The sequence below is a fragment of the Rhinoderma darwinii genome, chromosome 1, assembly GCF_050947455.1.
Source record: "Rhinoderma darwinii isolate aRhiDar2 chromosome 1, aRhiDar2.hap1, whole genome shotgun sequence".
In the NCBI taxonomy this organism is placed as follows: Eukaryota; Metazoa; Chordata; class Amphibia; order Anura; family Rhinodermatidae; genus Rhinoderma; species Rhinoderma darwinii.
In genome coordinates this window covers 245736808-245749457 of record NC_134687.1, presented here as the reverse complement: position 1 = coordinate 245749457, position 12650 = coordinate 245736808, and the positions used below count along the sequence as shown (strand labels likewise).

The window sequence follows — 12650 nt, the reverse complement described above, 5'->3', positions numbered from 1 at the left end:
AATGTTCAACGTTTTCACATAGAGATTGCTTGGGTGCGGTCCCAGTCTCGCTGTTCAAGAAACTCTCACAACAGCGACGCGGTGAGACCTTACAACGGCTACATTGCTATACTTTATCTTGAGTTGGTTATTTTGTATCTACTCAGATACATTCACTCGCACAGCGGGCATTGAACATAGTGTTGCAATTTGAGGGAGTGCATAATATGTCAATACGATCTTATGGATTAAGGCAATCTATATGTGAAAACGTTGAACATTAAAATTACACTTTTGTAGCTCCAAGAGCACTTCCTCTTTAGTCCCGTTGATGTGGACACAACCATTCATACAGGACGGTGTCTTAATTTAATGGGAATTGTAATTGTAATAAGAAAAACACACTACAGTAACATTAATAAAAATAAATAAAAAATATTTAAGTAAAAACAAAAGTAAAAAATAGAAACAAAGTTACTCTGCCAGTGCAACTTAAAGGGGACATTACATTGGATTTTCCTTCCTTATGACTGTCGGTATCAATCTATATAATGATTGAAGGCGACCCAATATTCATTATTCTTCCCCCCTCTTTCTCTTCTTTTCCCATACCCATAATTTCTATGAATTATATAGGTGGTGTACACCTGGGCAAGAATTAATAATTGAAAGAATACAATAGGAGGCTCTTTTCCCCTTTTTACACTCTTTACCATTCCTGGACATACTTATTGGTAATGGTGAACTTCATACTGAAGTATATATAGGAAACCGACGGCTACTAATTCCCTTTTAAGATGGGACAGTAATCACCCATTTCCTCTAAAACTAGGTATCCCTAGGGGACAATTCCTCAGGCTTCGGAGAAATTGTTCATAGATCCGTAAGTTTATACATCAAGCAGATGACCTTAGCTCTTGTTTTAGGGATAGGGGATATCCTGATGATGTACTGAGATCGGCCTTTCAGATGGCATTCTCCAAAAACTGTAATGAACTGCTTACTCCTAAGATAAAGATTAGTGAGGGCTGTGACATGATCTGGATGATCACGACATTTGATAATGGAGCAAATGGAGCGAAACAGATCTTCAGAAAATACTGGAACATTCTTAAAATGGATAGGGACATTAGAGATGTGTTGGGCCCAGTCCCTCAGAATACATGCAGGAAGGGTAGATTCCTTAGAGACAGATTGTTACATAACCATTTTTCCCCTGAAACCAAGAAAGGGAAATGGTTGGAGAGAAAAATTACAGGCTGTTTTAAATGCAGTGGTTGCATAGAATGTAAGTTTATACAATGTGGTAAAAGTTTCCTAAGCTCAGTTAACAGCAAGATGTTCAAAATTAACAATTTCATATACTGTAGGTCACATGGAGTCACCTATACAGTAACCTGTAAAGGATCTGCCAGGCACAGCTTCTGTGTCAACGCCCATAGGTAATCAGTCTGCACCTGCTTCTATGTCTGTGAGACTGACTCCATCTTCCACCACTCAGGATGGCAGGCTTAGGACTGGGAGAGCCTATCACAGCCTGGCCAGACGGAGCTAGCTCCCGCCCTCTGTCTATTTATACCTGCCTTTCCTGTTCCTTGCTTGTGATTCTTCTCGTTTGGTTTCATGGCCCTGCTGCAGCTTCTGAACTATTTGACCCTACTTCATACTGACCCTGGCTTACTGACTACTCTCCTGCTCTGCGTTTGGTACCTCGTACACTCCTGGTTTTACTCGGTTTGTTCACTACTCTCCTGCTCTGCGTTTGGTACCTCGTACACTCCTGGTTTGACTCGGCTCGTTCACCACTCTTGTTGCTCACGGTGTTGCCGTGGACAGCTGCCCCATTTCCCTTGGCTTCTGTGTACCCTTGTCTGTTTGTCTGTCGTGCACTTACTGAGCGTAGGGACCGTCGCCCAGTTGTACCCCGTCGCCTAGGGCGGGTCGTTGCAAGTAGGCAGGGACTGAGTGGCGGGTAGATTAGGGCTCACTTGTCTGTTTCCCTACTCCCATCATTACATAACCTGTGTGTGTAAAATGGAATACGTGGGGAAAACAATCCATGAGTTCTGTAGAAGAATTGGTGATCACATTAGTGACATTAAGCATGGGAGGGATACCCCTATTTCCAGACACATCAACACTGTACACAACGGTGACCCTAAAGGCCATAGCTTTATGGGAATTGATCTTGTTGCACCATCTGCGAGAGGGGGTAACTGGGATAAAAAAAAGTGCTTCAGGGAGAAACAGAGTGGATTTTCAGACTAGGGATAGTTACACCAGATGGTTTGAATGAGCAGGTCAACTTTGTCTGTTTCATTTAGAATTACCTATTGTCCCATTTGTTCTGCTGTCCTTTCCTCTCCCTCTTATCCCGTAGCACTTGTGCTCTCATCATCATATATATGGCACGACCTGAACTGTCCTGATTGTTCTTGTGGCCTCGATGTGGGTCACAGGAGGTGTGCCAGTGTACCTGGGCATTCTCTTGGTGCCTCACACTATGGCCACTCATTAAGCGTTGTTTGGCGCAGTCCCTATTTTTTGTTATAATTACTATTAGCCCAAGAGTCTTTACCTGTCTGTCTGCTTATGTTCAGCCAGACCATAAATAGGCGCTTTTGTCTTGTGAACATTGACGGTCGCTGCTGCGACGCATCTGTTCTAGTATACTAGCACCATGGTAACGACACATGTGATACATAGCATGGATGGGAGGTGGAGTTGAGGGATATTTAAATGAGACAAATGTAATGGCGCCATTGAGCGCTCACTTTAAACGGTTTCATGCTGCCTGTCACTATAGGGGCATGAGCTCGCCTTATGGAGTATGGCTTTCTGAGACCTCAGTCAGCTTCTTAAGTCTTTTTGGACTTGTGGTCTGAATTCTGGCCCTTATCGTTCTACCATTATGATAAAGTTACCCTTATTGTGGACCATGCGACATTAGTGATTTTATGCAATTGAATTTTGGTATGGACCCCAAACTCTGCATTGTCAGATTGGGTATGTATGGTATGTTTTTCTCTTATCAATTTTTGACCTCTGGTATCTCCTGAATTTATACAATTGTGACTACCTATTTTTTTTAAAAGATTGTCTTTTTGCAGATATTTTTCTTGAAAAATCATCGCCTCCTTTTGTTCTCTAAATTCTGTGGATGGAGCAAATATAGCAAAAAAAATATTGACAGAAATTTTTCAATAGGATTCTTTCAAATGGATTTTTAAAAAATTTGTTGTACATTTTTTTTCCCATAAAATCTTCTTGATATATATACTCCATGTAAATCCCCTGATGACTCCCAAGGGGGAAGAAATGTTTGTAGTGTAGGGAGAGGGCCTTATGGGCCAATCTCCCTTCTAGGGTCAGTTAGAGTACTGAATATCTGCCCTGTTGTTCTCCTAGTTGTAGAGTGAGTTAGAGACGTTGCTACTGTCTCTTTAATTGCAGACCAGTGATAGTAAAGCATCTGAACCCTCTATCATCAACTTCGATGAAGGTGACATGCTGAATCTATATACAAGTCTGGCAAGATCTACCCATGTTTTCAGTATTGATATCATTTGACATTTATGTTGTTGTAAAGTAATATCCATTGGATTGATAGTCATTGTACATACATACTTTTATCTACTTTTACATCATACCTATGTCATACTGTCAGTGGGGAGGTTAGCTTTTCAGTAGGTTGCTCCGAAAGAAATGGGTAGTTAGGTTAAGGCCCTTTTACACCGGCCGACGCTTGGACGGAGCAGCGAGCGCCGATTAACCAGACATCGTTGATCAGCGCTCGCTTGCTCCTGTCACACGGAGCTATGGATGGGGATGAGCGTTCGTTACTCCGATCGCTCGTCCCCATACATTACTATCATGTCGGCAGCGCGTCTCCCTGTTTACACAGGCAGATGTGCTGCCGACAACGACAATATTTAACTTTTTTAAAACGATACGATCATCAGATGATCAAGCGTTTGCTTGGTCATCTGCTGATCCCTGCCCTGTTTACACAGGGCAATTATCGGCAATGAGAGTTATATGAACGCTTGTCTGCCCGATAATCGTAATATTTGAAACCTCCTTTAGAGAGGGTTCAGACTATATTGGTGGGTAGAGAAATAGACTGTGGGGAGAGGATTAGGCAACAGCATAAGGAGATCATCTTGTTACAAAACAATATCGAAGATAAAAATGCCCAAATAATGTCAAATAATTACATTTCTGATACTGAATGTAAAAAACTGAAAGGCAAGTTAAAGTGTATGTTCACAAATGCCAGAAGTCTAGCAACCAAAATGAGAGAGCTGGAGGCCTTGGTACTGGAGGAACATATTCATATAGTTACATAGTACGGTTGAAAAAAGACACATGTCCATCAAGTTCAACCAAGGGGAGGGAAAAATGGAAGGGATGTGTAAAGGATCTGCCAGACACAGCTTCTGTGTCGACGCCCGTGGTTAATCAGTCTGCACCTGCTCCTAAGTCTGATAGAGTGACTCGATCTGCTACTACTCAGGCTGGTAGGCTCAGGAGTGGGAGAACCTATCACAGCCTGGCCGGACGGTTCTAGCTCCCGCCCTCGGTCTATTTATACCTTAATTTCCTGCTTGTCTCTGCCTGTGATTCTTTCCTGTTTCCTGGCTCTGCTGCTCCTGCTATCATTATGCTTCATTTTGACCCTGGCTTTACTGACTACGCTCCTGCTCTGCGTTTGGTACATCGTACACTCCTGGTTTGACTCGGCTCGTTCACTACTCTTGTTGCTCACGGTCTTGCCGTGGGCAACTGCCCCATTTCCCTTAGCTTCTGTGTACCCTTGTCTGTTTGTCTGTCGTGCACATATTGAGCGTAGGGACCGTCGCCCCGTTGTACGCCGTCGCCTAGGACGGGCCGTGCAAGTAGGCAGGGACTGAGTGGCGGGTAGATTAGGGCTCACCTGTCTGTCTCCCTACCCCGTCATTACAGGATGAAACAAAAATTCTACATATTGACATAAGAACGCCACACACATACAGGGCCTCCTTAATTTATTTTCTTTTAATTTATTGTAATGGTAAATCCCTTATATAAATATATATTGCTTGTAAAATGTAGAAATGCTTTTATGCTCGAGTTAAATTAAAAAAATTGTGAAAAAAATTACACCTCATTGATTGGTAGAGAAAGCAAACATGGCGAGGGGGAAGGAGATGTCGTGAAAGAAGTGGCGGGTGGGGCGGCGCCAATCTGAATCCTTGCCCCGGGTGCATGGGAACCTAGCTACACCTCTGCTGTAGGGAGATTTTAATTACCCAGATGTTAATTGGTGTCATGGTTCGGCTAGTATCCGTCAATATTTCCATCAGGTAATTAATTTTGCAAGGAGCGATTGACATTGTCTTATAAGTGTTTCTACTGTGTAATAGTCCTTGTTATTGGTCGTTGTATATTAGACCATATTATTGGTGGCGACCCCTTTATTCTGCATTGACACCTTCTGACATGCCTTTCAGGAAATCTCTAAGGCCCATGCATACAGCCGTATTGAGACTCCGTTTTGCCCCGAGCACAGAATGATTTAAAAAAAAAAAAAAGTCTGTTATCTATTGAATTAATCCAATAGATAGCCTGTATACATACCCTCCATGCTCCAAATGCCACTGCACTGGGTCCAGGGTGAGGACATAGTGTAACGTCCTGATGCTGGATGGCATCAGCACCCTGTACAGTGGCGCCCGAAGCCGTGCAAAAACTGGGAGCAATGATGGTACGTAAAAAGTCAGGTCTGGGGTCTAAATTGTGTTTTTTTCTTTGTTTGGTATATCTATTTATGTGTACAGTATAGCATACTGTCTATGTATGCGATATAGTGACACTATTCATGTGTTACTGTCAATCCAAATTGTAACCGCAGTCCATCCTCTGTAAATGAGTGTGTGTATATCTGCATCTATCTATCTATCTATCTATCTATCTATCTATCTATCTATCTATCTATTTTATTAGAACTCTGCATTTTCTTTTTTATCCTTCCTAGACTTTTATGAATAAATTTACAACTAGGTGTTACCTTTCCCTTGTCGCTACACAATCTCACTCTTTCAGGACATTGGGGCGTCTGTGTAGGGACACACCCCACAACCAGTAACACCCAGTCAATTTAATCATAAAGTTTTAGGTTGGGTTCCCACAGTGCAGATTTCCTGCAGATTTTGCGTGCGTTTTTTAAGCCAAAATCAGGAATGGAACCTAAACACAAGAAATATATAAAGAAATGCCTTATAGGTCTCCTCTCCTGGATCCAATTTTGGTTTTAGCTTGCAAAATCTGCAGCAAATCTGCACTGTGGGAACCCAGCCTTAATAGGAATAACAGAGGAACAGCACAATGTAGAGTTCTAAAACAAATAAAGTATGTTTCAGAATTATTTTACAATTTACTAGTAAAACAGACATGTCAGGAGAGGTGATATGTCCTCTTTAGGTTATAGGTAAGCAGGTAAGTGTGTGTGTGGGGGCGCCACACTGAATCTTTGCCCCGGATGAAGGAAAGTCTATCTACAACTCTGGGATGCCATATGTACAGAGGTGTTCTTCCCAAGATGCATTGCTTTTAGGGGAGAATATCACCATACACACAGGATCCAACGGAACCTGTACAGCAGTATACGGAGGTCATGTGCACGAGCCCTAAGAATGAAGCTTCATTTTAAAGCTGTTACAGCATGTTCTTATGTGTGTTTTTGTTATATTTGTGCCGCTTTTTGCATCACTTTTTGGGGCATAGAAATAAAAATATCGGGGTATTGCAGCAAAAACGTATGTATGAACATTCCCTTACCGCCTTATCAAGGCAATAATGGTTAAGTGAATAAAAAAAAAAAATCTAGAACAGGATTTATCAAGGAAATAACAAGCCTAACTCTTTGCTATCACTCTAATTTTTAGGACAACCAAATCTCATTCCAAAACCATGGACATTAAAATGAACAGATTTTAAAATATTGCTGTTGGACTCATGTCTAGTTGGTCAGAAGAGTATTAGTGCAGTTTGACTGGTTTTGGGTGAGACGGCATGGCTCACAGTCAGCATTCAAAATCATCCCAAAAGACTATTTACAGTTCATGCTACTCATTTGGGCAAGAACTGTTCCTCTAAAAATCTGTCAATCCCATATTTTTTTGTCAGACTGCCATATGTTGAAGCATATTTGATCTCTCCAAAATACTCCCATGGAAATTGTTTGGCTGGAGAATTGTGAAATATACATTATAACGCTACAAAATTTAAGGTCATGTCCACTTTCCCAACCAGTTTTTTTTGTATAGCTGCAATGCATCTAAAAATCAAAACTGAGACTTTGCCAAATAGTCATTATTAAAAATGTTCTAGGATTTTTGTGTCTACAGCTCCTATGTAAATGCATTTCCATAATAACAGACAACAACCCCACCTTGTGCAGTCTGATTCTGCAATCATACTCCCTTCTACTGTCCCTTACATACAATCCATCGGTTAGCAAGAAGAAGACAGATGGGAGGAGGTACGACTGCAGGATTAGACAACCTAGAGTTTGTTGTCTGTTACCATGGAGATGCATACATATGAAAAGGTGCTGTAGAATGAAAACAATAGTAATTTTTTCCATCAAGGCCTTGTTTCACAGTTGCATAATTTTTCATTTAAGACACTTTGGAACGATATAAAAAACAATTGGTTGCGAAGGTCGTCATAGCCTTCATAACTGCACTAGCATCTACTCTGGAGCTACCTAAAGGATACAGATCATCTAGAATGACTCATACAAGAAGAGTTTCTTTATTATGTCTTTGCATCACATGATTGAGGGGTCACGAGCCAGATAAGGGAGGGCAAAGTACAGTTTGAATTCGGAATCATATCTGCGTTTAATACACTGGTGATGTATGCGGTGCATATATCTACCAACATAGAATGGGCGGTATCTGGGCAGCACAAAGCATGAATTCATGAGTGCTCTGCCGTTTTGAAAAAACATTTCTGGTATTATAGTTGTACATAGCGGCACAGGGCAAAACTCAAAAAGAAATATCTAGTTTTATGGCATAAATATCTCTTTTTCTGACATATATTTAAATAAAATAATGGCTGCCTGCTGTCACTACTGTGTAAATCAGTATACAGAAAATTCCCGATAGTGGCAACTGCAGGTAAACAGAATTTTACAGTTTCACTCAATAAGGCTCGATTCACACGACCATGTTACGTCCGTAATGGACGGAACGTATTTCGGCCGGAAGTCCCGAAACGAACACAGTGCAGGGAGCCAGGCTCCTAGCATCATACTTATGTACGATGCTAGGAGTCCCTGCCTCGCTGCAGGACAACTGTCCCGTACTGAAAACATGATTACAGTACGGGACAGTTGTCCTGCAGCGAGGCAGGGACTCCTAGCATCGTACATAACTATGATGCTAGGAGCCCGGCTCCCTGCAGTGTGTTCGGTCCGGGATTAGCGGCCGAAATATGTTCCGTCCATTACGGACCGAACATGCTCGTGTGAATCCAGCCTAATTGTGTGAAGATATGCAACAGAAGCAGTTCAGTCCTGGGCTCCATCTCACCACAGGCCCCATAGAAATGGAGCAGTCTACCTCTATGCAGGAACATCACTAGTGGTAGAATATACATTAATGGGGCATTTACTAATGTGTTGTAAAATACAGCAAAATTTGGCGCATTTCTGGTGCATAATGTTGCATCCAATTTTAGAGCTATTTATGAAGCAAATGCGCCAAAAAGAACAGATGTTTGCGCCTAGAGTCTAGAAAGAAAGTGTGGTTTAATGAAGAGGACGTGGCTTAAAATGTGCCGACGTGTATCAAAATTGCACTAAAATTTGGCCCAAAAAAACTGTCGTAAACGAAGCCAACCAAGCGGTGATATACGGAAAAGAAAAGGGTCTAACATGTCTAGCAAAATGCTCCAAATTTATCATACAATGTGCACTACTGTGATAAATTTGGCACTTGTTGTGACTGCCTTTTCTAAGTTCACGCAGTCTAAATCTTAGACAGTATTAGTAAATCTACCCCTATATGTCTTGCAATAAAATGCATCATAAAATCTAAGAGAAATCAAAAGGAAAGCGAAAGGCCAACACCACCTTATTTTATGGTATTTTACAGTGCTTTTTGTCTATCTGCCAACAGGCCTACATTCTTTTACTTTTTTTAGTCCCTCTATAGGACATGAAAATCCGATTCTCTGATCGCTTCTATAATACATTGTAACACACATGCAGTGTAACACTGACATGCAGCCTATTAGGTCCTGCTTAATAGGCTTATGTGCATGACAGACCAAGGGGCCATTGTTAGGCCCCCAGCTGCCATGGCAACCCATCGGCACCCCGCCATTGCTTTGCAGAGGGGCTAATGGGGTGACAGTGTGAGCCCCTGCCCTGTGTCTAACCACTTAGATGCTGCAGTGGCATCTAAGGGGTTGAATGGCTGGATCATTGTTATCTCCCATCTCCGCCATTAGAGCAAGGTGTCGGTTGTATAATACCGCCAGCACCCACAAGTGAGGAGCTGTATCTGCACCATCACTATGCATCATACTATTACGTCAGTGATGCATAGTTTCCGCAATGTCATAGTACGTCACAAGGAAGGTTGAATTAATGGTTTAGAAAAAGCAGTTTTGCAGTGCGGTGAGCAGTTTGCAGTGAAGTATTGAGTTTCTGAATGAATCTATGCATGCATGAACACACTTGGCGCATCTAACTACATCTGACTGCACCCACTAACTTAATATATCATGGGCTCTGCCTGTTAACAGATGGACAGCAGACTTTTGCCATGTGAAAAACGTAAAACTCAGTAACATGTGGTAATTTTTTACCATATAGTTATTACAATTTGTTATTCAGGAATTGCTGCATAGGAGAGTATAACTGTTGACGTAAATGATGTGTTACGTTAACTAGTGCATAGACGGATATTATAAGGGGTTGTCCGGTTTCAGCACATGAATGTTATTTTTTGTATAATTAAAAGTTTACATTTTTCCAGAGTAATTTCTGTATTCATTCCTTACGGTTTTCAATATCTCTGCTTGTTGTTGTTCAGTAGGTACCTCCACTGTTTACTTCCAGTGGATACGATTCTGTCCTGGTCATGTGATGGACACACAGGTGCTGGGATCGTTACAATTACAGTATGCGTATCAGAGCTGTATCTTCTAACATCCCAACACCTGTGTATCTATCACAGAAAATTGGATAGTTTTTAATCATACAAAAAATAACAATAATCGGCTTAAGCCAGACAAGCGCTTTAAAAAAAGATACCTATATACCGTGTGTTCCAAATGACACCAAAACCACCACTTCTAATAATTACATGTTACTGTCTACATAAGTGGATTTACATTTCATACTAAGTCAATACAATACATCACCCAATAGCTCTCCCTCTGTCATTGTTATAGAGACGCTGCAGTATTTACTACAAAATATTCAAAGTAACAAAGTAGTATTTTTTTATCTGCCCTTAATCATCTATAATGTGCATAATGTATAGTGTTATATCACGGTACAAACGGTTTAAAATGGAATTAATACGTATTACAGAACTTCTGACAAGCACAAATAATAAACCTGTTGGAGACTGTAGCATTTTATAAAAAGTGTGGCAAACCAGGGGATACTGCAGCAAGGAAAGAATAAGATCATTGTGAGTAGCCATATACACAAACACGGTTGCCAGCAGATCCTATTGTCAATGTCTAACACCCAAGAATACATTTATTCTTCCACCTCAGTATTGGCCATCTACATATAAAATTGGCTGTTGTTGCCAAAACAGCAGTACAATTCATACATACCTTGAAACGCTGTGGAAATGTAAAGCTAAGGCAACACCGTAATAGCTGGAAGGAGCACAAGCAGGCTTTCTGTATGAGAAAGTCAAGTAAAGTGGGAAGCGTGCAATGACAAGAGAACAGGTTGTATGGGAGGTTTAATGGGTGTGACAAAGATAGTAAAGGGTTGGTATGTGTGTTGTCCTATGTGTGTCTGTGTCACAGGTCATACTGGCTTATGTGTTTCACAGAGCACACAAAACAGTTCCTAGAGATGGCTTTGTGTGTCCCATTGATAAAGCAGACCGCCTATGCTGCTTTAGGTCCTACATCATGTAGGACCAAACAATGGGGTGCCATTGCTGGAGGACACAAATAGACATGCTATTGGAATGGCATTGTCTATAATGGGCTCATTTGAGTGTGAAGGGGCACTGTCTTTTTCCCTGCTGACCAGTCATATAATGTGGCTATAATATATGTACTCGAAATCAGGAAGTGGTGGCCAGGCAACCCTTATCTTGTCTTATCATTACCTCCAACCCAGCCAACATAGGGTAAACACTGCCCTGCTGACATATACAATCCATTGCTGATATAGGTTATGTGTGGATTATGTGTCATAACACAATATATCTACATTTCATTATTTATTCATATATTATATGAGGTGCACCCAATTTGGCTAGAGAGAGAGAGAGAGAGAGAGAGAGAGAGAATATATGAATTAATTTGCACTATGGCATTAATTTGTTGTATCTTACTGAATTACACATTTGGTTACATAGCTATTGAAATAACTAGATTTTCTATTTTTAAATTCATAGCACTATATGGTGTCACCCTAATGTTATGTATGTTAGTTTTTTTGCAGTTGTAAATCCAAGTATGAGAACTCCATACTTTTATATATGTTTCCTTAATGTCTTTATGAATTTCCCTGCATTGTGACATTGAGTTACAGGGGCAGAATTAACAGAGTAGAAGCTTCCGAATAGCTGATGATAATGCTCCTTACACAATCAATTGGCACCACATGACTACAATATAATGGCTCCCAGAATATCCTGTAAAACCACTCCAGTAAGTTCCCAGATAGCCAGGCCAGCGCCCCTGGCAGCAGGAATCCACAGCAAGAAGCTGACACCTCCTGAACTGCTGAGCCCGGTAAGTTGTAAAAGTTCCCTACATAATGTCCCATGGTTTACCTATCCCACAATTCAATTCCTTTGATCTCATGCCTGTTATGACTTAGTATATTTTCCTTCATTATCTCGTATTTTCTAAGAATATTTATAAGGAAATGTGATGTTTACAAAGAGAAGTGTAAGAAGTAATTGAGGGACCCCACGGCAAACATTGGGAAAAGATTAGGCCACACGAAATACGTTCCGTCCTTTACGGACCGAACATGCTCGTGTGAATTCAGCCTGACATAGATGGGTTCAGCTGCTGGCCACCATCACCAAAGTCATGATGCTCCACTTCTTCTCTTCTACAATTTTACTAACAGTATTTTTTGTTTTCTTTACTCTATTGCTCTTGATATGGGCAAATAGTACTATAAATAAATAGCAACAACTATTTGTAACACTTCAGTCAAAGGGGGTGTTCACACTGAGTTTTTTGATGGGGAAATCGCGTCAGAAAAGGTGCCAAAAAACGGGCGAAAAGTGCTGCGAAAAACGCAGCATGCAGGCAGAGCTAAATCTGCCTCAAAATTCCAAACAGAATTTTGAGGCAGATTTTCTGCCTGCAAAAAGCTCAGTGTGAACCCAGCCTAATAGGAAAAGGTCAAATTTTTTCTTTAGATGTTACAATAATGTCAAAGTTATTATTTTAAACAC

General features: G+C 41.0%; 1 protein-coding gene across 1 annotated transcript in view; it reads right to left on the bottom strand.

Annotated features, from left to right (window-relative positions):
- ACER1 (alkaline ceramidase 1) overlaps window positions 1-10941 on the bottom strand; it is a 35690-nt gene extending 24749 nt beyond the window's left edge. Inside the window, exon 1 of the mRNA XM_075863276.1 lies at window positions 10828-10941. The gene's annotated coding sequence lies outside the window, so the exon portion shown is untranslated. The remainder of the gene's footprint in view (window positions 1-10827) is intronic.
- Window positions 10942-12650: the final 1709 nt, after the last annotated feature.